General features: G+C 39.3%; 1 protein-coding gene across 7 annotated transcripts in view; it reads right to left on the bottom strand.

Moving 5' to 3' along the window:
• The window catches only part of tjp1b (tight junction protein 1b), a 176,807-nt gene that overhangs the window by 47,225 nt on the left and 102,942 nt on the right, over nucleotides 1-26,640 (bottom strand). Inside the window, exon 1 of one of the 7 annotated variants that reach the window (XM_079809272.1) lies at nucleotides 16,041-16,177. The exons of the other annotated variants lie outside the window; for them this stretch is intronic. The gene's annotated coding sequence lies outside the window, so the exon portion shown is untranslated. Of the gene's footprint in view, nucleotides 1-16,040; nucleotides 16,178-26,640 lie in introns of those variants that run through there. 7 annotated transcript variants of the gene reach the window in all.

A 26,640-nucleotide genomic window follows, 5' to 3' on the forward strand; every position in this document is an offset into this window, starting at 1 on the left:
GGGGACAATTACTGCAAGCTCAACCCTTCACCTGTGCCCTGCATGGCAATGAGGAGCTGCTTGGATCGATCGGGTGCTATTAACATATCCTGCATCTTTGCGAGGCTTGTTAAAGCCATAGCTACTCTCAGCTGGATAGGCCTTTCCATGACGTATTGTACGAAAATGTAAGCTAGAAAAGGCTATACTAAAAAAGAATGGCACCAATTGACCTTAATTGGGATATATGCAATATTTTTTGTAATGCAAATAAAAATGAGGCCAACTAATTTAACTAGAATTAAACAGCAGTGCTCCAATGGAGATGTATCCGAAGCTAAAACTTTGCAAGAAAGGTTTTAGCATGACATGATAAATGATAAAAACAGATACTTTTAAAAATGTCACCTGTGTTCTGTTTTTGCATACTTGATCAATGAACTTGGATGGTCAGTTAATAATGTTTGAAATCACTTTGCTATCTCTAAGAGTTTGTACTGTTGTGTTATTTGTTGTTGATCATTCAGATGACAAAACTTTGAAAATACAGTAAAATTAGTAAGTCAAACCAGACTAATGCTCCAAAATTATTCAAGTTTACCTTTTCTAATAACTAGTATTATATTTATTGGCTCTAGCAAGTTGTGGAAAATATGACCAAAATCTTATCACGTTTGGAGTTAATTTTATTTCACGATAATGTCTAATCACGATAGTTATTTTTGCTTTAAATAGGGTTTTTATATATGTGACTAGACATGTGCCGGTAAACGGTAATACGATATACCGCAATAATGAACATGCACAATATTGTTATCGTGGGCACTTCAAAATACAGTGAATAATTATTTATTACGAATTATTCAGATTTTTAGAATGAATTTTAAGAATACTTTACCCATCAACCGTTTAAAATGAAAAACACGTCAAAGAGGAACACGCACTGATGTAAATAGACCGTGCATGAGCCGAGCACATGGCGGAATGAGGAGATGCGCTGAAGTGCACATTCATTCTTCGACAGCAGAGGGCGCTGACGGAACAGCAGAAATGCAGCCGTTTCCCCAGTAATCACATAACCTAATACATAATACTTAAAGTCCCTGTAAAGTCAAAACTAAACATGTGTTTGAGTTCCTCACACCACAGATAAATGTGTTATTAACCACCCAGCCAAATTTGAATCATAAAAAAATCCGGGAAGTACAAAAAATAGCTTATCAAAAACTTGAAAAAATGAGCAGCATTCTCTGCTCTCAAACGCTGGGGGTGTGTCCGCTGTCGGCGCCGAAACCACGCCCACTCGCGGGAAAGCGGCAGTAGAACACAAGACAACACTCACTGATCACCAGCGTCTATGATCACGACGCACCAGATGTCGGCGGGACGGGAGGATGAAGGCCTGGGCGGGGGATAGTCGGTTCTGCAGCGGATTATCAGTGAATCCCAGTTGTCTCCGGTGAAAGTTTGTAAAACGAACCGGTGTAAAGTCACTGCAGAGGTAGGTGTCGGTGATGATCCTCAGCTCTCCATCAAGGTTGCTGTTCACAAAATGAATCCACCTCTTCATCGTTTTTGTTTTGTAAGCTGTTATGTAAGTTGTTGACTATAGTAACTAACAGTACTAACAGTAACTCGCGATCGAACTGATGCGAATGTGCTCTAGGGGAGGAGCCAGGCTCGGTGGCTCCAGTGTGTCATCGAGCCACCGTTTTAGCCCCGCCCAGAAAATCCTGAACACAGCAACGGTGAAAAACTGTTTAACGGTCTAACTTCTGAAATCAGTACTTCATAGTTCACAGTAGGGCTGCTCGATTATGGAAAAAATCATAATCACGATTATTTTGGTCAATATTGAAATCACGATTATGTAACACGATTATTTCACATGACTTTGGGAATGTGTTGTATTTATTAAAAATACACCTTTCAACAATTCAATTGAAATTGTAACATTTGTTGTACTTTTTGAACTATTAAAATAAATAATATAACATATATTCAAATCAAAGTGTAAAAGTATTCACGTAAAAATTATAATCACAAATAAATAAGATCAACAATATGGTTCGGCTAGATATGCTTTTCAGGTACGTCTAACATTAGTTTTCAGGTACAGAAATGTCTCAAATGTAAAATAACATTGCATATTTGAGTGCATAAATTAAAGATGAATCCTATTAAACTTACAAAAGCTATTCAATCCGGATCGGATATGCGTCGTCTTTATCGACTGTATAAAGTTCACTTAAGGCATATACAGACTATGTCTGCTAGGATACTCATCCAAGATGGACATGTTGACATACGTTTTGTGTGAGTTTGTCCGTTCAAGAGCAAGACTTGAAAGATAACTCAGTATTTGCGTGCTGAGAGACGTGTGCGCGCTCTCGGATGAGCGCACAGAGATACATTTCCTCACAGCGCGCGCGGCTTCTCATTCGCGTCTTCTGGCACTAAACCCGGGTGATGACGGTGAAAACGACTGGTCATATTCAAACATACGGCAGCACTCGCATGCATTGATTAGATTAGATTAGATTAGATTCAACTTTATTGTCATTACACAAGTACAAGTACAAGGCAACGAAATGCAGTTTAGGTCTAACCAGAAGTGCAATAGCAGCAAGTGCAGGATATACAATGGATGCGTAAGTGCAGGACATGGATATGTACTGAATATGTATAAATATGTATAAATAGAGAGACGTTATTACTATAAACAGAACTGAATTTACAGGTGAATATGTACAGTGAATAAATATACAGATGGCTATTACTATAAACAGAATTTACAGGTGAATATGTACTATGAATACAATATACAGATGGCTATTACTATAAACAGAATTTTACAGATAGAGGTATACAATGATATGTTAGGCTAATATGAGGAATAGCAGTGGATTAGGGTAGTGCAATAAATTATGGACAGAGCTATCCGAAAAAAAAAAAAAAAAAAAAAAAAAAAAAAAAAAAAGAAAAAAAAAAGTGTAAAGTGCAGTGGAAAGTGGTTGCATATTACAGTTAGAAGTACAGTGCAAAATGCAAATGTAAACATTGGTACTATAAATACAGTCGGCAGTGCAAATGAGCATAATCCAGTTAAGATATGGCAGTGCAAGATGCATATGTAAACAGTTGTTACTGTGATAAACAGTCGGTAGTGCAAATAACAAAGTGAAGGAAGATGTGAGGTAGGAGAGTTATCAGTTTATGAGGGAAGTGGATCAACGGGGGTTTGAGTTCAATAAAGAGGCAGCTCTGGGGAAAAAACTGTTCTTTAGTCTGCTGGTCCTGGTCCGGTGGATCCTGAAACGCCTGCCGGAGGGCAGGAGAGAAAACAGTCTGTGGGCTGGGTGAGAGGAGTCCTTGAGGATGCTGCGAGCTCGATGCAGGCAGCGTTTCCTCTGGATGTGTTCGATGGCAGGTAGTGGAGTCCCTGTGATGCGCTGGGCAGTTTTCACCACCCGCTGCAGTGCCTTGCGCTCCGCAACAGAGCAGCTCCCATACCACACTGCCACACAGTTGGTCAGGATGCTTTCTATTGCGCAGCGGTAGAAGTTCACCAGGATGGCCGAGGAGAGCTGATTCTTCCTCAGTGTCCTCAGGAAGAAGAGGCGCTGGTGAGCCTTCTTGACCAGGCTGGAGGTGTTGGTCGTCCACGACATGTCCGCCGAGATGTGGATCCCCAGGAACTTGAAACTGGAGACACGCTCAACAGCCATTCCATTGATGTGGATGGTGTCGTGTGTGCCTCTTGACTCCTTCCTGAAGTCCACGATGAGCTCCTTCGTTTTGGTGGTGTTGAGGAGCAGGTTATTTTCGGTGCACCATGTGGCCAGGTGCTGGATCTCTTCCCTATAGGCAGTCTCATCGTTGTTGCTGATGAGACCAATCACCGTAGTGTCGTCCGCAAACTTGACGATGGAATTAGATCCATACACAGGCTTGCAGTCGGCGGTGAAGAGGGAGTAGAGAAACGGACTTAGCACACAGCCCTGTGGTACACCAGTGTTAAGAGTGATGGATGTGGAGCAGGTGAATCCTGAACGAACATTCTGGGGTCTGTCAGTTAGGAAGTCCAAAATCCAGTTACACATTGAAGTGTTGATGCCCAGGTCTCCAAGTTTGGCTATTAACTTGGATGGGATGACAGTGTTGAATGCTGAGCTGAAGTCAACAAACAGCATGCGTGCATACGTGTTCTTATTGTCCAGGTGAGTGAGCACAGAGTGCAGTGCCATGGAAACGGCATCCTCTGTGCTCCTATTGCTGCGGTAGGCAAACTGGTGTGAGTCCAATGTGGATGGTAGAGAGTCTTTTAGGTGTTCCAGGACCAGCCGCTCAAAGCACTTCATGACGATGGGTGTGAGTGCTACAGGGCGGTAGTCATTAGGGCACCTCGGGTTAGAGTGTTTTGGCACTGGCACAATGGACGTGCGTTTAAAGCATGTCGGTACAGCTGCTTGGGCAAGAGACAGGTTGAAAATGTCTGTAAAAACCCCAGCGAGCTGCTCCGCACATGCCCTGAGAACACGACCAGGGATGTTGTCTGGTCCAGCAGCCTTGTGCGCGCTGATCCGGCTCAGTGCCTTGCAGACATCTGTGGAGGAGAGTGTGATTGGTGGGTCAGCTGAGGGTTTGAGCTTGGTGGCAGTTTCTCTGTTGTCTCTTTCAAAACGAGCATAAAAGTAATTTAGCTCGTTCAGGAAGTTGACATCAGTGGCTGCGGGGGTGGAGTGGGGGGGTTTGTAGTCACTGATGGCCTGGATGCCCTGCCACATGCGTCGAGGGTCAGAGTTGGAAAAGTGACCCTCTATCTTTAGCTTGTAGCAGTGCTTGGCCTTTTTGATGCCCCTCTTCAGGTTTGCCCTGGACGTACTGTAGGCTTGTGCATCTCCTGATCTGAAGGCAGTGTTGCGTGACTTCAGCAGGAGTCGAACTTCCCTGTTCATCCATGGCTTCTGATTAGGGTATGTGGTGATCTGTTTCTGGGTTGTAACACTGTCGATGGTGGTATTGATATGATCCAATACAGAGGAAGTGAATGAGTCAATGTCCGTGTGAGCGCCACAGGTGGCTTGAGAAGCAAACATACTCCAGTCTGTGTTTAGAAACCTTTCCTGGAGTGTGGAGTCTGCCCCCGCAGGCCACACCTTGATGGTCTTTACTGATGGCTTCACACGGTTGATGAGGGGTGAATATTTGGGTGATAGAAACAAAGAGAGGTGGTCTGACTGTCCTAGGTGGGGGAGGGGTGTCGCAACGTAAGCGCCAGCCATGTTTGTGTAAACATGGTCTAAGGTTTTGTTTCCTCTGGTGTGGCAGGAAACATGCTGGTGAAACTTGGGTAGCACTGACTTTAGGTTTGAATGATTAAAGTCACCTGCAACAATAAACGCAGCTTCCGGGTGATCAGTCTGTTGTTTACTGATGGCTGCGTGAAGTTCTTTCATAGCAAGCTTGGCATCAGCATCCGGGGGAATATAGGCTGCAGTGATAATAGTGGAGGTGAACTCCCGGGGTAGATAAAACGGTCTACATTTAACCATGAGAAACTCCAGGTTAGCTGAACAATGACTCCCAACAATAGCAGAGTTTGTGCACCAGGCTTTGTTAATGTAAATGCACAATCCACCACCTCTGGTCTTACCGGAGCCATCTAATGTTCTATCCGCCCGGAGCGTGTGGCATCCCGCTAGCTCAATAGCGGTGTCCGGTATTCCGCCGTTTAACCAGGTTTCAGTGAAGATTAGGACGTTACAGTTCAAAAGTTTCTTACTGTGTGTGATGCTGAGTCGAATCTCCTCCATTTTGTTCACTAGCGATCGTACATTGGCAAGGAAAATGCTGGGTAAAGAGAGCCGGTAAGGAGTTAGCCTTAGCTTAGCTCTTAGACCTCCACGCTTACCCCGCCTTTGTTTACGATCACAGCGCCGCCTTCTAGCACTTCCGCCCGGCCGGGCAGAGCGCATCGCCTCGGGCGTCCTAGCGATCTCAGGAAGGAGTTGAAGATTGTCCATAAAACTGTCGGAAATTCGCAAACCAATATCCAAAAGCTCACAACGGGTGTACGATGTAAAAGCACAACTGTTCTGTACGAACAGACCCGAGATGAACAAGAAAAATACCGCAAAATTGCAGAATCTGGAGAGACGCTGAGCCTCGCGATCTACTCGCGCCGCCATCTTGGTCTTTAGATTGAACAAAGATTACAAAGAGAGAATTATTTGAAAAATATGAGGGGAAAAAAGGACGTTTACACGGCACCCCTGCTCTCGTCAGTTTTTGTTTCTTTATTAGATTCTCATAGGTCACTCTGTTTAATTTTCAAGTGGTTAAACAAATTTGTGGTGTTCCCTTGCGTTGCAGCCACTACCATGTAGCAAATCTTGCACGTAGCATGTTTCTGCTCGTCGTCTGATTCCTCGAAGCCAAACTGTTCCCAGACAACGGAGTTGGTTTTGCCTTTTTTGCTCACCAAACGCTGCTGTAACTGCCCTCCTTCTGCCATCTTTACTCGTGCCAAGTTTTTAAATTCCAGCGGATGATATGCACACGAGACTCCCGATCTGAGAAAGTTTGTGGCTTCGGGAGGGGCGGATGAGCGCGTGCGCGTTTCATTCAGAACGCAAGGCAAAATAATCGTTTTTTCTCGATTGTACTATTTTGGTGATCGTTGGGAGGCAAAATCGAAATCGAAATCGAAATTCGATTAATTGCACAGCCCTAGTTCACAGTCTTTGTAATGTGTTTCAGCAATACATTTCTAACATTTATAATGTGTTTAGAAACAAATCTCAGAATTGCCTTTACAGGGACTTTAAAGATTTAAGGCTATTCATTTTCAAACTTGCATTTTATATTTTAATCTGGACTAAATTACATGCCCTAGATATTGTTTGAATATGTTCTGACTGTTGTTCAATCACACACTTTACAAGGCTCCAGTATTTAACATTAGTTCCTTCATTAACAAACTGACAATGAAAAATACTTCTAAAGCATGTATTAATCTTAGTTAAATGTACATTTCAGCATACCTATTGTTCTTTATAATTCTTTTACACTTTAATCTGTTTTAAATTTTTTGTTTACTTTATACATTTTTGTGTATTGCTTTATTGTATTTAAATGTTTGGTTCTTTTGTTATAAGAAAGTGATTTAACCTGTTATAGTATGACAACACTTTTTTTGCAACTTATTTCAATATCGTGATAATACCGTATACCGTGATAAAAGCTTCAGCAATTAATCGCAACATGAAAATTTGATACCGGCACATGCCTATATGTGACCATGAACAACAAAACCAGTCATAAGGGTAAATGTGATCATCTGAAAACTGAATAAATAAGTTTCTATTGTTGTATGGTTTGTCAGGATAGGACAATATTTGGCCGAGATGCAACTTTTTGAAAATTTGGAATCTGAGGGTGCTTAGTGATGCATATTACTACTAAAAATATTTTTTTAAAATATATTTACGGTAAGAAATTTACAAAATATAACATGATCTTTATATAATATTCTAATGATTTTTTGGCATAAAAGAAAAATCTATCATTTGACCCCTAATATGTATTGTTGGCTATTGCCACAAATATACCCGTGCGACTTGTGACTGGTTTTGTGGTCACATATCATCAAAATGTTTAATACCAAATTGAAATTACATAATTCTTATCACCATTTTCAATATCATTTAAAAAGTTAATACTAGCCTAAAAAAACTCTCAAGATTACTGAAGACAAGTAAACTGAGGTAAAGGAAGAGCAAAGAAGAGACATAGTCTTTACTGTGTAAATTAAATATAAATGTATTCTTATTTATTCAAGAGCAGTGAGTTTTTTTTTTTCATTTGATTAGCATTATGACAGCAGGTAAATTTGAATGCTGTCACTTTAAGACCGACTGCACGGATCCAATATACTTTCTCAACTGTTTAGGTTCACTTCAGACATAACGGAATGCGTTTACTAGCAAATACATGGTCACTTTGACACATCAGTGTGACTATTTAACTGTTCAAGCCCAATTAGGTGGAAAAAAGCAGTTCTCGCGCTCTATGTAGAGTCGTCTTTCGCTGCAAATCTTAAATACGCATTCAAGCGATAAGCTTTTGTGACTGCACGAGCCTAACCGCGATAGAGACAATAGTCCAAAATCTCTACCGCCTGACAAAATTCGACCTGTTAATTGCGTCTACCGGTATATAATCGCCCACCCCTAGTTCTTGTCTTCAATTCCAGAATAGTGGAGGAAATAGTACTGCAAGAGAATACAGATCAGGGCATGATGTAAGCTGAAATCGAATCCGTGTCCTCGTGAGCACAACAGCTCTTTTCTATCTGTAAATTCCCACTGACCACTGGGAAGTCACTCGGCCTACTCGGATTCAGTCAGTGACTCCAAATCATTGCGTTCATTCCTTTCACAGCTAACAAGCTTGTTACATCACATGGAAGGAAGTGGATTAGAAAATCCATCTGTCTCTTGTACAATCTAGTCCTCTCTCCCTTGTTGAATGTTAAAAAGGAAATGCATGAGAAGTGGTGTAAATGTTCAGTGCATCCAACAGAGATGGCCAATTCCTAGTGTTCTGTAACTAATGCTACTTGCGTTGAAAGAGCACACTTCTGATCGTCCGGGGCATTAGACATTCACTCTTTGGAACAACAGGCTGAATCATAGAAATCTTCCGAACAAGAAACCAAAGAGCACAGGAAGACCGTAATCCAGCAAGATAAAGCCTCAAGAGCTACTGTAATACCACAAGAGAACGTCCTTGAAAGATGATTCACATCAACTGCTTATTTGTCTTCTGGAGATGCATTACAAACTCCTAGACAGCATTTTAAAGAGATATTTCACCTAAAATTTACTCTGTTCTGTGCAACACAAGAAAAATTTGTTTTTTCTGTCTCTTTAAAGGGATAGTTCACCCCAAAAAATGAAAATTATCCCTTGATTTACTCACCCTCAAGCCATCCTAGGTGTATATGACAGAAGGCAGTCCGCCGGAAGCTAGATATTTCACTTTATAAAAGTCTTAAATATGGATATTTGTCTTACACAAACCAAACGCTTCAGTTCAGAAGGCCTTTATTAACCCCTGGAGCCGTATGGATTACTTTTATAATGGATGGATGCACTTTTCAAATTTTTGGCTCCCATTCACCGCCATTATAAAGCTTGGATTAGCCAGGACATTTTTTGATATAACTCTGATTGTATTCGTCTGAAAGAAGAATGTCATACACCTAGGATGGCTTGAGGGTGAAAAAATCATGGGATAATTTTTTTTGGGGGGGGGGACTATCCCTTAAAATATCTAGTTTTGGCCAAATTTTAACACATCAACATGTTCTTTGTTTTTCTCAAGGGAACCAGTGTGATGCTAACTGCAGGTTGGCCTACAAATTGACGTCATACCTGCACCATTCCAAATCGTTCACTTATAAGGTTCTGCGCGTTAGGATGATGACACCTTAGAAGGTAGCTAACTATGTAGGCAGTAGACAGTTAGGCAGCTCACTAGGCTTTGGATTTATCCTGTTAAACACAACATTGCTCATCCTTCAGTTCCTCCCGACAGTCTAGGCAAGCTGCCAAACCGGCTTCAGAGTTGGAGGGTAAGGATAGAAACTTACCCAAGAATTACACAGCATCAAGAGAGAGTGCAAACTTTTTGTTGTCTTAACCGAGACAGCTTTAAAATATATATAAGCTGTGAAGAAAATACAAAGGACTATATGTATACATAAGGATTTTTTGCGCGCACAACATCAGCAACTGACAAGCAGAAATCCCACTTGAGGGGAGAAACAATTTGGTACTTTGGTACTTAAATATTCATAAACAGAAGTGTGCAAAACGCAGGGCGACTGAAGCCCGGCTGGGAAAAGTTTGCTCTCTGGAGAGCAAAAGAAGGGTTGGGAGGATTTATTCCCATCTTAAGGCTGATCGGCGCCGTAAAAGCGCTGATGCAACATTCCCTGCACCATTTTGCCAGAATTTATGGGTGGTTTTCAACGGCCAGTCGAAAAGCTAACAAAGGGGCCACTTGATTCCTGATGACAGTAAATCTTAGTTCACAGTTTCTCCTGAAGTTTTGTTAAGTTTACATGCCGTGAAAGAGCTCTTTAGAGAGTTTAACAGTCATCTTTTTTAATGCGCTACAAAGGCAGAACATGACTGGGGCAATACCGTTCCTGACTTTTACCAGCCCGTTCAAAATTGACCCGAAGGCACAGAAAAGCTGCACGTTTATGACTTTTGTTTGGTTCTCTAGCTGCCGGAAATCAAAGAGAAATACATATTTTACAACAAACTGTGATTCTGTCCGTTCAAGCTCCATGGCGAAGCATGACGACACTACTTTTACTGGCAAGGGCAGTCCATTTTACTTTGGCTAACAGCAAAAAAGGCGGCAAAACCTTTTTTCCTGATGAGGCAGCATTCTGAGGTTGTGTTTGTAAATGTAAAGATTTGTAGCACTGTAGCTATTTGCACAAATTGGCCTTGAGAAGGATGGAGCGATACGGTGAGAGAGAAAGAGAAGGTTCTCTCATTTTCTAATTGAATGGTGCGTCTCCCACCAATCATTTGTCAATCAATCTTCTTCCAGTAACTTCCAGGCAAAATTAATTGTGAAATAGGGATATGGCGTGAAATTAATATGATATGGCACGCCTAATTTCTCAATAGAAATTAGGCGTGATGGCCTAAGCCAAATGCTAACATCAAAATCCATATTTAAATTGCAAGTTGAGTCCCATAGGAAGTTACGATTCTGCTTTAGTATGTTCTTGGTGCAATAAGCATGTGATACAGCAAAACATGATACATCCGAACAGACTTCAGCTTTTAAAGTCCGACTCGGTCTCTCACCATACTATAAAATAACTTGCACAATGAACAAAGCCGACATCCCTATTACTCCATATACTGTCAAAAATAAAGCATGTCACACGTTTCGGGATGCCCACAGGCTGCAATCAAACGCCTGATGTCAAACATGTCATAAAAATATTCCTGTGTGATGGGAATCACTGTAACGATCGTCCTGATGCTGCTATATAAACGTACGAGAGCCCGGAGTGCTCTGGATTCACTGTGACAGATTTCCTCAATCAAGAGATTCCCACGCTAGAGATAAAACTTCATTGCGTCAATTCATCAACCTGCTCAAGTAGCGAATTGCTCGTCTGAGGAAAGTCATGACGGCAAGGTTATGAAACAAGCCATTTGTTGAAGACAGCACTCACCGATTGTGAGATGTTAAATGTTATCTTGTCATGTAACCAAATGGTTAGCTCACCTAAAACTTTTGCTGATAATTTACTCACCCCCATGTCATCCAAGATGTCCATGTCTTTCTTTCTGCAGTCAAAAAGAAAGGTTTTTGATGAAAACGTTCCAGGATTTTTCTCCATATAATGGACTTCAATGGGCTCCAAACCAAACGGTTCAAGGTCCAAATGACAGTGCAGCTTCAAAGGGCTTTAAACGATGAATAAGGGTCTTATCTATCGAAACGATCAGTTTCTGTGTGAAACCGAGCAGAATTTATGCTATTATTTTACCTCTTATCAGACAAACGTGATCATCTCGGAGCTCCGCCGTAACTTCCGCTAAGTGAGGTCAAAATACGAGCGTGGTCATAGGTATATACGTAGATGCCTCATTAGCGCCTGCACGGATCAGTACAATGAGGCATCTACGATCGATATATCTATGATCAGGCTCGTATTTTGACCTCATTTAGCGGAAGTTATGGTGGAGCTCAGAGATGATCACGTTCGTCTGATAAGAGGTAAAATAATAGCATAAATACTGCTCGGTTTCACACAGAAACTGATCGTTTCACTAGATAAGACCCTTATTATATAGTAATATAATATATTACTTTGAAGCTGCACTGAAACTGTCATTTGGACCTTGAACCGTTTGGAGCCCATTGAAGTCCATTATATGGAGAAAAACCCTGGACTGTTTTCATCCAAAACCTTAATTTCTTTTCGACTGCAGAAAGAAAGACATGGACATCTTGGATGACATGGTAGTGAGTAAATTATCAGCAAAAGTTTATTTAAAAGTGAACTAATCCTTTAAGGAACGTTCTGGTTGAGACTTAGGCATGAACATTCTGATTGGTTGACTTTTCACAAATGTGAGTTTACATCTCGCAATTCTGACTTTTTTCTCAGAATTACGAGTTATAAAGTCAGAATTGTGAGATATACCCCCGGTTTCACAGACAATGCTTAAGCTAATCCTAGACTAAAATGCATGTTTGAGCTATTTTAACTGAAAGAATCTTGCACTGACAAATCTTAAAATATGTCAGTGGCATTGTTTTGTCTCAAGATGCACACCAGTAATGTTTTTTTCTTGGGCATGTTTATAAAAGTTACTTAAATGTCCTAATTGAACTAAGGCCTAATCCTGGCTTAGTCTAAGCCCTGTCTGTGAAACCGGGCCATAAAGTCTAAAAGAATACTTTTTTCTCTGAATTGCGAGTTTATATCCTACAATTCTGACTTTATACGTTTTTTTTATTATGTGGCGGAAACCAGCTTGCATAATGGACTCCATTGACTAGAATGTTTTCCCTAATATGGAAGTCAATGGGGTCCATCAACTGTTTAGTTCTCCAAAATATCTTCTTTCAAGTTTGGAACAACTTGAGGGTAGGGAGTAAATTATGACAGATTGTTAATTTTTGCGTGAACCATCCCTTTGAGTTTATACACTGAGGACAAAATTAAGTGGGAACTGGAAAGTCGCGTGCAGTCTACGCCACCGAACTAATCTTCGCGGTACTTTGCGCCTGGGGGAAGAAAGTTCCTGAGACAAATTGTTCCGGGTAATTTTGGTGGAAACGGGGCTCATGAATGTATTAAGAGTAGTTTAAGTCATAGTGTATACATGCATCCACTGTTTGCACACATTATCATGCTAAATATTGCGTTCCCAAAGGGACCGATTGCACCTACCCCTAGGTCAAGCATATCTTCATATTGCAGGAAGAAACCTAGCTTGACTGGCAGCCAATGCTCCACACTATCAGAGGTCTGGAATCATGGACAGCTATGGCCCCTCTCGCAGATGGATCGGACAGCTGAACACAGCCGTAACGAGTGGCCAGGGCCAAACTATTCTGACAGGAAGCTACCCAAGTCATTTTTAATTAATGATACAGGACCTGTTTAGAGGGGGTGGAAGAGGTTATCAATTCTAACAGAGCCTGAAAAAAGTCAATTATAGGAAGATGCACAGATGGTGTGAGTATCTGTGGTTTTTACGTAACAACAACTGGATGGGGGCGATCTGACAGGGAGGATGATAAAACTTGGGTCCAGGATAATTGGCTTGCAAGCGGCATGCAAACAATCCATGAAATTCTTGCGCAAGTTCACACTCTGCTTTCTAATAGTCAGACTCCAGAGACACTAGCAGAGATAACGCCTAGACCTGAGATGCCCCATTAAAATGGAAAACGCCATCTGCATCATTGGGGGGGGAAAGTGACAGAGTTGTGCGAGTGATTTTCTGCTTGCCACCAAGTCGCCTCTTTGCAATGCGTGACTGAGGCATCGCAAATAGTAAGTGTCAAGCTCGTCTTAACTGCTAACAGTCATTACTATGCTAGTGTGAACTGAGAGGCAGCGATTCAGTGTCTTTTTAAATCTGGATATGCAGCACATTATCCCTCACCACAGGAGAGTGAAATCGAGAGAGCGAAACGGAGAGAGCAAGAGGGAGGAACTAAAAATAGCTCTCGTTGTCGCTGTTGGGTTCAGATGCAGGGAACTAGTGGGGCTGTGATGCGGACGACATGAAGATGACGTTCAGGGGAGACGGCAGCGGTGGACTGAGTGCTGCTACGAGACGCACAGCTGGATTAAGCCAAATCACACTGTCGACAAGTGCTATTAGACCATTTCTACAAAGTTGTGTGAGTGTATGTGCAGGTCTGAGATGATACGGAGCTAATGCAGAGGTGCCACACTTTAATTAGATACTATGTTGGCCACTGAAAGAAAAGGAAGTTTGATTCACAAAGTTGTGGAGAAATTACCTATTTTTCTCTCTGCGCTACAAGAAGAAATCAGTGTTCGTGATATAAGAAAAGTAAGGTAAAAGTAACATCTGTTTCAGCTGATATTAGTACTTTTTTATTTTTATTGGTAGGGATGCACAATATTATCGGCACAACATCAGAATCTGTCGATAAAGGCTTAAAATATAATAATCGGCATCGGGCGATATTAAACAATTATGCCTCCACAGCGGCAGAAGCCTCCTCCAGGTCCTAGTTCCCGGCCGGTAGAATGTTATGTTAATATTTATATTTATTTGGGGGGGGGGGGGTATTGTTATTATACTAATAAATAAAATGTAGAATGCACAACTATCTTGAAGTTACTTTTGTTTCTGAATAAATAAAGCAGCAATTGATGTCAAAAATCACAAGCGTGACACTTGTAAATTAAATACATTTTCATACAGTTTATTAATCTGTAATAACATACAGATACAAAAATTAATTTCTAATTCTTGCACAGGAAAGACTTGGTGTTGTTTTCAAACAAAGGGAAAAAAATACATATGTATCGGCATCTGCCAAAATGAGCTGAAAAATATCTGCATATCGGCAAAAATTCAATATTGTGCATCCCTAGTTATTGGTCAACCTTGTCTGTGTCTGCTCATTTCAATCTTCCTTTGTTGAGGATTTTATATTACTTTTCGCCATCATCTACAGTAGCATTAACTAGGGATGGCTCTAGATTATTGGTTCTTCTAGAAACTCAAAAGGTGTTTGTTTGAAAAGCTAGAACAAGCCTCATTGGTTCTTGCAGAAACTCAAAGATGTTTGTATGAAACACAAGAACAAAACTCATTGGTTCTTGCAGAAACTCAAAGGTGTTTGTGCGACACGAAAACAAAACTCATTGGTTCATGTAGAAACTCAAAGGTGTTTGTTTGAAACGCGAGAACAAGCCTCATTGGTTCTTGCAGAAGCTCAAAGGTGTTTGTATGAAACAAGAACAAAACTCATTGGTTCTTCTAGGGATAGCTCTAGATTAGGGACAAGATGTAACAATTCTTGGGGGGGAAACATCAGTAGTGTAACCATGTTTTACTTTTTTATGATAAAAATGAACTGAAGCAGATATGAAGAATATTTGAAAACTTGCAACCAACGGGCAGATACATGGGGAAGGGGGAAAAAAACCAAACAGGAAATGATATAGAGAGGACCCCAGCAGACCCTCATGACTGTGTCAAGATCAATAAGTCTCCTAAAATAGATCATAGAACATTTAGCTATTAAGAAAGTAAATCGGGTCAATTTTGAAGTCAGCATTAGTAACTGGGATCATCCTTTACCACAATACTACAGAAAATTGTACGATCAGACCAGGGTTAAGTGTTAACAGAGCAAGAAGCTGCATTGAACAGTGCAAACAAATTCTCCCAGAGAACATTGCGTATGTTGACTGGAAGCCAAAAGATGATGAGTAGGGTGGAAAAACATCCAAATGTCCCTCTTAAACACACACACACACACACACCACCTTTGGATCTGGCATCCGCCGGCAACACGTAGGAGCTGATGACTGATGACTTCAGAAATGGAGAAAGATGTGTCTCAAAGTGCTGACGACGGCTAAAAGCCCCAATCCAGGGGCATGTGATCCCGCTATTCAAACGCAGGAGCAGGAAAGCTCAGAGCAAGAGGAGGTGGTCCCCAGGGGACGTAGTGATATCCTGCACATACACACCACAGCAACGTCACCACCGCTGCAGATTTACAGAGGCACGCGATCACTGCAGCTACACCAAAACTAAATCGCTAACATCAATTTGCGCAACTGTTGGAGCACTTGTTGTACTCCGCCAAAGTATTAAGAAACTACAACGCACCACTGCCTCAAGGTGCTCAGCATTGCAGACCCAAACCTGGTTAAACTTCAATGCAAGTTACTTGCATATGCACAAAAATAACAAGAACCGCAATCGATGAGCATAAGCATTACTTACAGCCGTTAGATCACCTCAGAAGAACCAGAAACACACACGTAGCTTTCTTCAGTCATATGTGTTCTCCAAAACCAGGGTCCCGCAGACCCGTGCGCATGCCGGCAAAGCTCCAGCCCTCATACTGATCCTGCCTGATCACACCGAGATCCCCGATTCAATCGGCACGAGGCGGGGGAGGGAGGAAGATAGTGCAGAGAGAGGGGGAAGGGAGGGAGAGAGAGAGAGAGAGAGGTACAAACAAAAAGAGAGTCCCAACCCTGGTATCAAGCAGTGGCCAGTAACTGTTCAATCACTTCGGGAAAGAGAGGAGTCGCATCCACAGACCGCATTGATTTGCTTAGGCGCTTTTAAAAAGTACTCCGAGCACTTCCAGTAAAGTTGCATCACTCCATCCGAATCGCCTTTAATTCTCGCCGAGCTCTTGCTTTACTTCACACCCAAACGTGCGCCGTGCGAGTAAATCCCCGTGGCTTGGCAACATTGAAGGGAGTAAGTGTGTGTACTGAACTGCAGCAGTGCTTCACTGTAGAACTGCTCTGCTCAGTAGGAGCACAGATCCATCTGCAGTAGAAAGTGCTGTATCGGTCTTAACCCTTTCAGTGCCACTGGGGGGGACAACGCTCCAAAATCCCTCTAGTACTCCACCGGCTATGAAGCCTGCAGGTAAATGCCACGTACAGAAATGCAACGCTGGAAGTCTTCATTGTACAAACGGTTCCTCTCACTGCCAATGCGTAGATGTAGATAAGAAATATTCATGAATTTGCACAATCATAACCCAAGTTAAAGTGCGCATCTCTTGCCGGTTGTCATTATTTCAGTCAAAATACCAGAATTGAATGGAGAAAATTCTGACATTTCATTCCACACTTGTACTTACTTTCTTCCACACAACATAAAATATGATATTTTAGTGCATTTTTGTGACAGAATTACAGTGCCACATACTGGCCTGGCTCGTGTGTACACAAATATTTCTTGAAACGAGGGAAAAAAGATTGGATAGGGAAAGCTCTGGCTTCGTGCGGACGGGGCCTTACTGTAAATCAAATGTACTGTACTTAACATTTTTTTATTTGAAATAAAATATAGATTTTGCAAAATAAATATAATTTTTTTTTTATAAAATCAAGGCCATATGTCTAACCAAGTTGTGTTCCAAATTCGAAGTTGATATCACAAAAACTGAAGTTCCAAATTAGCTTTTGTTTATGCGCTGTACCAAAAACAGCCAAAAACGGGTCCAAATATCACTTCTATCACAAAATAGTTGAGATTTAGAACTGTCCGATGATATACGTTTTGTCAAGATTAGAAAAGGTTTTGATTATAAAGAAGTTCAAATTAATTTTGTAATATGAAACCTGACACCGCCCACTAGGGGAGGAGACCGCTAAAAGAATTTAAAGTACGGTTTCCATGGTAAAACAACATCTAATTTCAAAATGGTTTCCACAGGATGAATTTTGAGTTTGTAAGCTTTCGAATGATACCTAATTTATGATGATTACTAAAATGTGTGATACGAAAAAAGGCAATAATAAAAAAAAGAACAGGTTAAGGGGTTCATTTGTATGGAAATTTCTTGTATGAAAATATATTCTTTTGTTTCAGAGACAAGTTTAGAATGACATGAGTTTTAATCTTTGGGTGAAATGTATTTTGTTTTTGCAAAATGTATTACTGTAGATTATTTGTATATTATGTGTATTATTGTAATGATTATAACTGGTTAACAAACGTTCCAACAATGCAGATTCATTTACTGCAACCGGAAGGTTATGAAGTACTTCCAGATCTTTTTGACCACATTTCAATAACACAATTTGGATGGTAATTAGTAATTTGGCTGTCCAATCAAAACAATGGAATTTCACTGTGGGCAAAGCTACCTAGTGTGACAACCACAGACATAGACACAAAAACAAAACACGTTTTTATAGATTTATAAGGAAAAGAGTGTCAATCTGGTGCCTATTTCACAAATTGAAGTATTTTCAAACCCCATTGACTTTCACATTAGGCATGCTCATTTTGGTTAATTTTCCAGACTGACAACCGCCGCTCATTATCCGAATATTAACCGTTAACTGATAAGATTACAATATTGAATTGGCATTAAATAAAAATACAATTGACGAGTGTCTGTGACCCGTAAAAAAGCAAAATTCCATGCACCTGCAGCGTTTCTGACAACAGAGACAAACACAATAAAATAATATAATTAAAAAGCATAAAATAAATAGGCCACTTAAATAACTGAATTAAGATGACAAAACGAAAATACACCGAATCAGTTTGAAGCTTAGTCTAACGGAAAAAAACTATTCCGGTTCTTGAAAGTTTTTTTTCATCAAATAAAAATAGCAGGCCTACCTTAATCCACACCTTAGATGTTTTTTTAGTTTTTTTTTAAGTAACATGTCTACATGATGTTGGTTTAGTCTGGAGCGCAGCCTGTTGACAGTTAGACCCGTGGCAGAAAACCGTGGCTATTAAACCGTTTAACTGATAGTATTAATCAGTCAAAATTCTTACTTTCGGTTAACGGTTAAACTATCAATAGGAGCATCCCTATTTCACATATGACTTATTTTATTTTATTTTTAACTATCCCCTTAAGTTCGGCATCAGTACAAAAACTGTTTTATATAAATGTAAGTCAAGTTAAAACCATAAGACTCAAACCAGTAATACTTAAATATGACTTGATAAGTTATTTTTTGAAGTAAATAATGATCAGTCGAATGCCTTAGTGGCACCTAAGCTTCCTCCATATAACTGGAAACCCACTGTGTTAATGCCACTCCATACTCCCTAAAAATGTTAGAAATGCAGTCTGCATGTGTAGCTCCTTCGACAGGCTGTCAGGCTGGAATGCACGAGACCGAAGTAACGGCAGATTCCACGCACGTTTTCCTTTCCTCACTCCTTAGCACAGCTAAAACATGGGATTACTTAGCTATCAATAGAGGCGGCAGAAAAATAGCACGCTGACCAGAGTTCATATATAAACTCGTCCAGACCTGTCAATGCTACATACTAAACATGTTTTCTGCTCTTTAAATTCAGTACGAGGTGTTGATAGAGGTGACCAGTTAATAAACAGGTCTTCCCGCTGAATAAGTGCCATTTGAAGGCCAACCAACTAGTTCTCGTAGGAAACAGGCTGTGTCAGCATTTAACTCGCCAAAACATAAGCATTGTTATGTCCAAAAGGTTTATGATAGTTATTAAAAATATTTGCATATATTTGATTACATTTTCATTCGATTTCACAGTGATGTTTGATCCATACTGAGGTCAGGGAATAAATCCCATCATCCTCGGTTCATCAACAGGACTAGTCAGCCTGGCGAACACAAGCAGAGTTTTGTAAGCTATCTCCATACTGCCAGCTCACTGCATCTCGTTTCCAAAGCCATTCTGCAGCATTGTGACAAATATGTCTACACTAGAGCAATGAATATTAGATATCCTGAAAAATGACTACACTACCAAATTACACTGTTCTGAGGAGATGCTATTAAATAACTGCAGATAGCTGGGCATAAAAATCCAAATTGCTAATCTGTCTGACGTTGTTCGGTTAAGTTTTGTGGCCGAAATGCAGTAATTTCAATAGGGATCCACGCGATTGGGAATTTAGCTGCAGGGAAATATTTTCAGATTTCGATTAAAAGTTGATCGTGTGGATTCGCCACATTGACGCTGTTTGGTTTGAAAGTGACCAGTGTTGGGGAAAGTTACTTTAAAAAAAATTACGAATTACAATATTTTGTTACTCCCTAAAAAAAATAATTGTGATAAGTTACTTTACTAAGTAACTAAGTTACTTTTTATGGAAAGTAAATTGTTCTGTTCTGGGCTTGCTTGCTTGTGTTTTCAATAACGAAAAGTTATATTTTTTAGCAAATGTAAAGGCCCTTTCACACCAAAAGTGTGATGAATAAGCCTCAAGCTGAAGGAAATATGAATTTCCCCAGGTGACATGAATAGCTCTATTTGGAAAGAATTAATCATTCTGGAACGATTGGGGTGATTTTGTAGGGGAGTTAATCTGCAAAGAAAATAATGAACAAATTACAAAGCATAGATAAATACAATAGAAGAAATATACAAAGGAAATAAACAGTGCTTTGTGTTTTTTAGGTAAGCCTAAGAGTATTCACAAACTGAAATTGAATAATCAAATGTAAAATAACACTGCATAGTCTTCACTGTATCAATTAAATACAAGTAATCTTTGTTAAAACTAAAGAAAAGTGTATTTTGTTGTTTGATTAACATTAATGACACAGAGAGCGTCTGGTTTATTAGGCTGCTGTCACTTTAAGACCGAATGCATGGATCCAATATAAAGATACGCATCTGTTTTCTTTCTCAATTGTTTACATTCATGTGAGCCACAAGCGAATGTTGACAAAGACAATTTTTGCATGTACGTGTCCGTTTAAGGACAAACAGACAAGAAAGAAAATGTAATTCGGTGTTCGCATGATCAGCGCACAAGTTTCAAGTTTCGGAAGTGACAACTAAATATAAATGCTGGATTCACTCTGCATGAAACAGAATACAGGTTTTGCCTCTGTAGAGGACATTATATTTTAGTGAATTTCTGAATTTGGATATTCTTATGATATATGAGATTCTTATGAAAATATTCCTTTTTATTACTCCCATTATTACACGTCGTTTTACATTACATATTGTCCCAAAAGCACATTACTATGCAAATTAGATAGTGTATAGACGCATTGCATAGAATGGGAATGGTATTTATGGCCATGTTTATCATTAATACTTGGTCAGTTTATTGATTTGTTTGGTTAACTTTGGATAAATTCATTTTAATACCGTGCAGTGTTGTGCACAAAATTAAGATTCGAGAGATGGTTCAAATCAGTGTTCAATAAATGATAAGTTTAGAAATGTTGTGCATCCACTTATTATTAGTGTGGCATTTAGCATGCAAATGAAGGGGAAAACTTCAAGATATCAGCCCTAAAAATCGGCCATCGGCTGACCCTGACCTCTAAACATCGGCAAAAGAAAAACCCATATGTTTTCCGAGCTTGACAAATTGCTTCCCGTCGACAAACCGTAATGTTGGATATTTCAAAGTAAATCTGCTGACAAAGCTTTCCAGTGCCATTAACATCGGCTCTGTTTGAACAAGAGAGGAAATTCTGACAATCTGGAAACTGATGCCATGTTTAAGGTTCCGTTAGTATGAACTGATCCCATGTAAGACCACATCTTCTGCATCCATTGAAGGACTTCTTTGGGGGCGAAAAAAAGAAGAAAAAAACGTGATAGCAGTGAAGCGACTGTATCGAAAAGGCTATAAATAGCTCAAGGCTGCTGACTCTACAGTATTATAAAGAGCCCATAGGTAATGATTAGGGCTCAGATTTCAGCGGGAGCGAGGGGACACATATGGATGGATGGATGCTGTAGTTCATTTCCATTCAATGACCTCCGCCAGTGACATTCACATAGGTTAGAGAAAACGTGCATGTGTGTGGATTTCGATATTCTATACGAATGTAAAAATATATACTCAACGTAATATTCAAATTATTCAAACCAAGCCCAGAAATGACTATGCTGTGAAAAGCATGCAATAGAAAGGAACTAAATGACGGTGAAGGATGTTGTAGCTTCGATTTCTCAAGGACATTATTTAAAAGCTACATCCAACATGGAAAGACATTCATGTGTTTGGAACAAAAAGAGGGCGAGTAAATGACAGAATTGACTCCCTTTAAGACTGATGCACCTGAAGTGTGACGGATCTCATGTAGGGGTAGGGGACGTTATTTTAGGTTCTCAGCTGGTACCAGAGGGGAGGATGGGGAATCTTTGATGATGGCCAGACCACCGGCAACGTCACACTTGTGCCTGAAGGATCACGTCAGGGATCACTCACTTCCTGCCATTCCACTGTGACACGGCTAACTTTAGATCACTCGCTTAATGGAATCACATACTTTGACTCACAGGTGACAAAGACTGCAGATATTCACACATTCACAAACTGTTAAACAACAAAGATGCCGCAGGCTACAAATTACACAACCACAAACCAATGAGATTTATGACGTTTATAGTCATTGCCCAATATTATACATTTATATTATGAGGGTTAATATTTTCCAGATAAGCAGTATCGAACAGTATGTTATTCTAAGGATGCATCAATATTGAAATATTAGTCAATACCAATACCAAATTTATAATAGATAGCAACTGATAAAAGGACAATTGAACTAACTTGTTAAATAAATGCAAAAAAATTAGGGCTGTCAAAAGATTAATCGCGATTAATCGCATCCAAAATAAAAGTTTGTGTTTACATAATATATGTGTGTGTGTACTCTTTTAATTATTATTTATATATAAATACACACACAAGCATGTATATATTTAAGAAAAAAATATTATTTTTATATATAAAACATTTATATTTAAATATATTATAGATTATATAAATGTATATACAGTATATACATGCAAATATTTCTTAAATATATACATGAATGTGTGTGTATTTATATATAAATAATAATTAACAGAGTACACACACATATATTATGTAAACACAAACTTTTATTTTGGATGCGATTAATCGCGATTAATCTTTTGACAGCCCTGAAAAAAATACAAAAAAATTAATAATTAAATGGTTTGTGTAACAAGTGAATTTAAGATAGGCAGAAACAAATGAATTAAACAATTAAATTACAAACAGATTAACTTTAAGTGAGTGAAAAAATCTGGAAAATAAGCATGGACATTTAAACAGACTTGGCAATAAATGTAAAAAATCTTGGTTAAACTTACAATGTTTAGGCCTGATTTGTTAACATTATTAGGCATAATGAACTATCAATGAACAATTGTTTTGCAGAATTTATTAATTATCTGCCAAAACTAATACACATGAACAAATAAATGCATAAAATGAACACACAGCCAATATTGGTATCCCCTTGTTAAGTAAGGAACGCCGTTTCTGGGTCCAAGCCTCAACTCGTTTCACTTGAGAATGCCATCGACGGCCGTTTATGAGCGCTATTTATTCATATTAAACATCAAATATTTAAAATACTTACAGTCTACAACAGTCTCTGTGCTCACAGTGTCGCAGACATCAATATTTTAAAGATTTATAAAAGATGAATCACTGTCTGGCCATCTGGAATTTTGGTATGGAGATAAAGGTTATGATAATATATTTTTTTGTAGTATTACACCACATTGTGTGTATATTAGCACCGTTTGTTGTTTTTCTTGTGGTGTGAGATAGAGCGCTTGGACCCGCTGCCACGTGACATCAGACTTAACAACCGGATGGTAACGATATATTGTCCTTTCCTACTACATTCAACTCTCTTTTGGTTTCAAAAGATACTCAGTACTGGTAAATAACTCGATATTAGAAATGAAATGAAATAACAAAAAAGATATTTAGAGGCCCTCCCCCCAATGCAACATTATTCCATTCAGTTCTCTTTCTATACCAGACACTAAAACTATATTGAATCTACTGATCATACAAAAATGTTGTAATTATTAACTCTTTCCCCGCCATTGACAGAATTTTCCAGCTTTCGTGTTTGCCTCGTTATCCGGTAGGGGGCGCTATTATACATACATTATATACTAGGGGCGTAACGATACACCTATGACACAGTTCGGTTCATGTCACGATTTTGAAGCCACGGTTCGGTTCTGTTTGCTGTGGAGGTTCATGGCAGGGCACCAGCAATAATATCAATAACTTTATCTTTATTAACTTTATACATTGGCTTCACGTTTCCTTTAGAGCAGTTGGCATACCGGAGTAAACTAAAATGAAGTAAATGTCTGCACTGTAGACTAGTTATAAATAATCTAGTCAATTTAGCCTTTACCATAATGTTTAAAAAAAAAAAACACGCACATTTATTTTAAAAAAATTGACACACACAAGTAAATGTCCCACTTTAGCCTACTTAAACACATAAATTGTATGAATATGACTAATACTAATGAATAAATAGGCCTATAAGTTAAAGCTATTAAATAGCAGTTTTTGTTACTAATATAAAGTAGCCACCACACTCATTTAAAAAATAAAATAAAATAAAATAAAACAAAACAACAAAGTGAAAATAAAGTGGCATTTTGTGGTTATGGAAACAACAGTTACCATGGCGAGTACACAATACATCATGAGCTGTTAATGGAACATGAAAACTGCTCCTGATGAACAGAATGAACATCACACCTGCATGCAAATCCTTCCCAGCTCACACACGACAAACCAGTTGCGTGGATTTTTTGGTCCTTTACTTTTATTTCATGACTTACAAATTGGCATCGTAACGTTGTATGCTCATAAGCTGCGTCCGAAATCAAATACTTCTCTACTATATAGTATGCGAAAAACTGTATGCCAACAGAGTAGTATGTCCGAATTCATAGTATTCGAAAAACAGAGGCGAAAAGTACCCGGATGACCTACTACTTCCGGCGAGATTCTGAAGTGCGCATACGATGGACACTTTACTATCCCATGAGGCCACGGGAGACAATTTATGAATGGAGGTGAAGGGACGCAACTGACGCTGGTAGGTCACGTGATCATGACAACATGGCGGATGTAGTACGTCCGGATTACATTCATTCATTCATACTAAGGCTGCACAATATATCGAAATTATCGAAATATCGCAAATGTACATATCGCAAGGGCACGCAATATCTGAATGATTTTAATAGGCTACTATGTTTTAGGTCAACGCATATAGCAGAGAATAGACTGGGCACACGACTGTTACTTATGTGACTTGCTTGACGTTAAAAAGAGTTATTAAACACAATCACTCGCGAAAAACAACTCCTTGCAGTCTCGCGCTGTCTGCTGTCTGAAACACACACCGAACATGCGCACAAGCCGTTATTTTTTCGTGTCTTGTTACACACTGGAACTGTCAATGCTTTCTTTTTACAGAAAGAATGTGAAACACATAAATGGTACCATTCTCACTTTTTAAATATTTTTAAAAAATATTATTTAAATAGATTTTACACACTTAAAGCAATATCGTATCACATATCGCATTATTTAACAAGGATATCGCATTTTTCTTCAATATCGTACAGCCCTAATTCATACTATATAGAAAGTACTTTTATAACGGTCGCGAAGTTCGTTCAAATTCAAATGTAGTACCTACTCACATAGTACGCGATTTCAGACGCAGCCATAGTTTCTCTTGCGCTGTATATCCGGCACACACGCGTGTAACTAAAGGGTGTGCGCTACGAGTGCAGTATAACAGCTAACAGGACAGGAAAGCGGTTTTCTGAGTTGAGAGATTTTTTTATTTCGTAACAAACTACGAAAATGACGATGTTGCTGGGACTCCAAGGTAGCATCTTGCCTACCTGGCTAAATGGGGAAACTGTCTTTCTTTGTCCTTCCACCATGAACTTGAGTGTGGTGTATCGCATTTTTTCAGTTGGGTTTGAATTAGTGTTAGACCGATATATATCGGGCCGATATTTGCGGCATCGGCAGATACAAGGTTGCTGCGTTCGCCGATATTTTTTTCAAGAGATTAAGTTAAGTGCACCTAAGCATTAAATGACTAGGTTGTAAATAGTTTTAAAAGTATAAAAGTTTTAAGTATAGTACAGTCAGTGTGCACTTTATTATGATGCTTGCTTGTTGATACGGTGTGCAATAGTGTAATTATTTTATTTATGCTTAAATATTTATTTTCAGAATTTAGTTTCACCACTGAACTCTTTTTTTTCTTGTTCTACCTCACCTGTTTTTACTATTTGTTAAATTGTTTTTTTTAGTTCAATAAATGTTCCTTTTTAAATTTTAAATTGTCATCATCATGATCATTGTGTCATTTTTATGATGTAAATTGAGGGAGCAAAAGGAGTATCGGCTCCAAATATCGGCTCAAAAATCGGCAGCCCATATCGGTCATCGGCTAAGGCTGATGAAAAAAAATCGGTATCGGCACTAAAAAATCCATATCGGTCAATCCTAGTTTGAATATTGTTTATATACTAGAAAGCATATAGTAATCTTTGAAAATTTGTTCAAAATGCTGCTTTTTTTTAATGAAACATACCTACATTCAAGTATTTAAAAAAAAAAAAAACATGAAGCTAGAATAAAACGGTTTAAAAGCAGAGGGTCTGTTCTTTCTTTTCATACAACAATATATTCTGGGGGACATTTTTGTGAAAATGCTAAAAAATGTTGGCACTGGCTGAAAACTTACACACAAAAAAATAGGGGAAAGAGTTAATATTAGATCCGTAATAAAGTGAAAATAGTCATAAAGTAAAAAGATACACCAGAGCAACCCTGAAAGAATCCCTTAAAATTCAACAACGGACACTCAGAAGGAAACAAACCCTTTCAGCGTATCAATAATCAGAGCTATCAGATGAGACAGTGACTCTAAATCCAGCCTACCGCAACAGACTCCACTCACACCGGAGTGCATGCTGGGAGTTATCAGAGACCTCCGCGGAGCCCAGAGAGGGCCGGGAATGCTCTGATAACAGTTGTGACTCGACCCCC

This window comes from Gobio gobio (genome assembly GCF_949357685.1).
Source record: "Gobio gobio genome assembly, chromosome: 25".
Taxonomy (NCBI): domain Eukaryota; kingdom Metazoa; phylum Chordata; class Actinopteri; order Cypriniformes; family Gobionidae; genus Gobio; species Gobio gobio.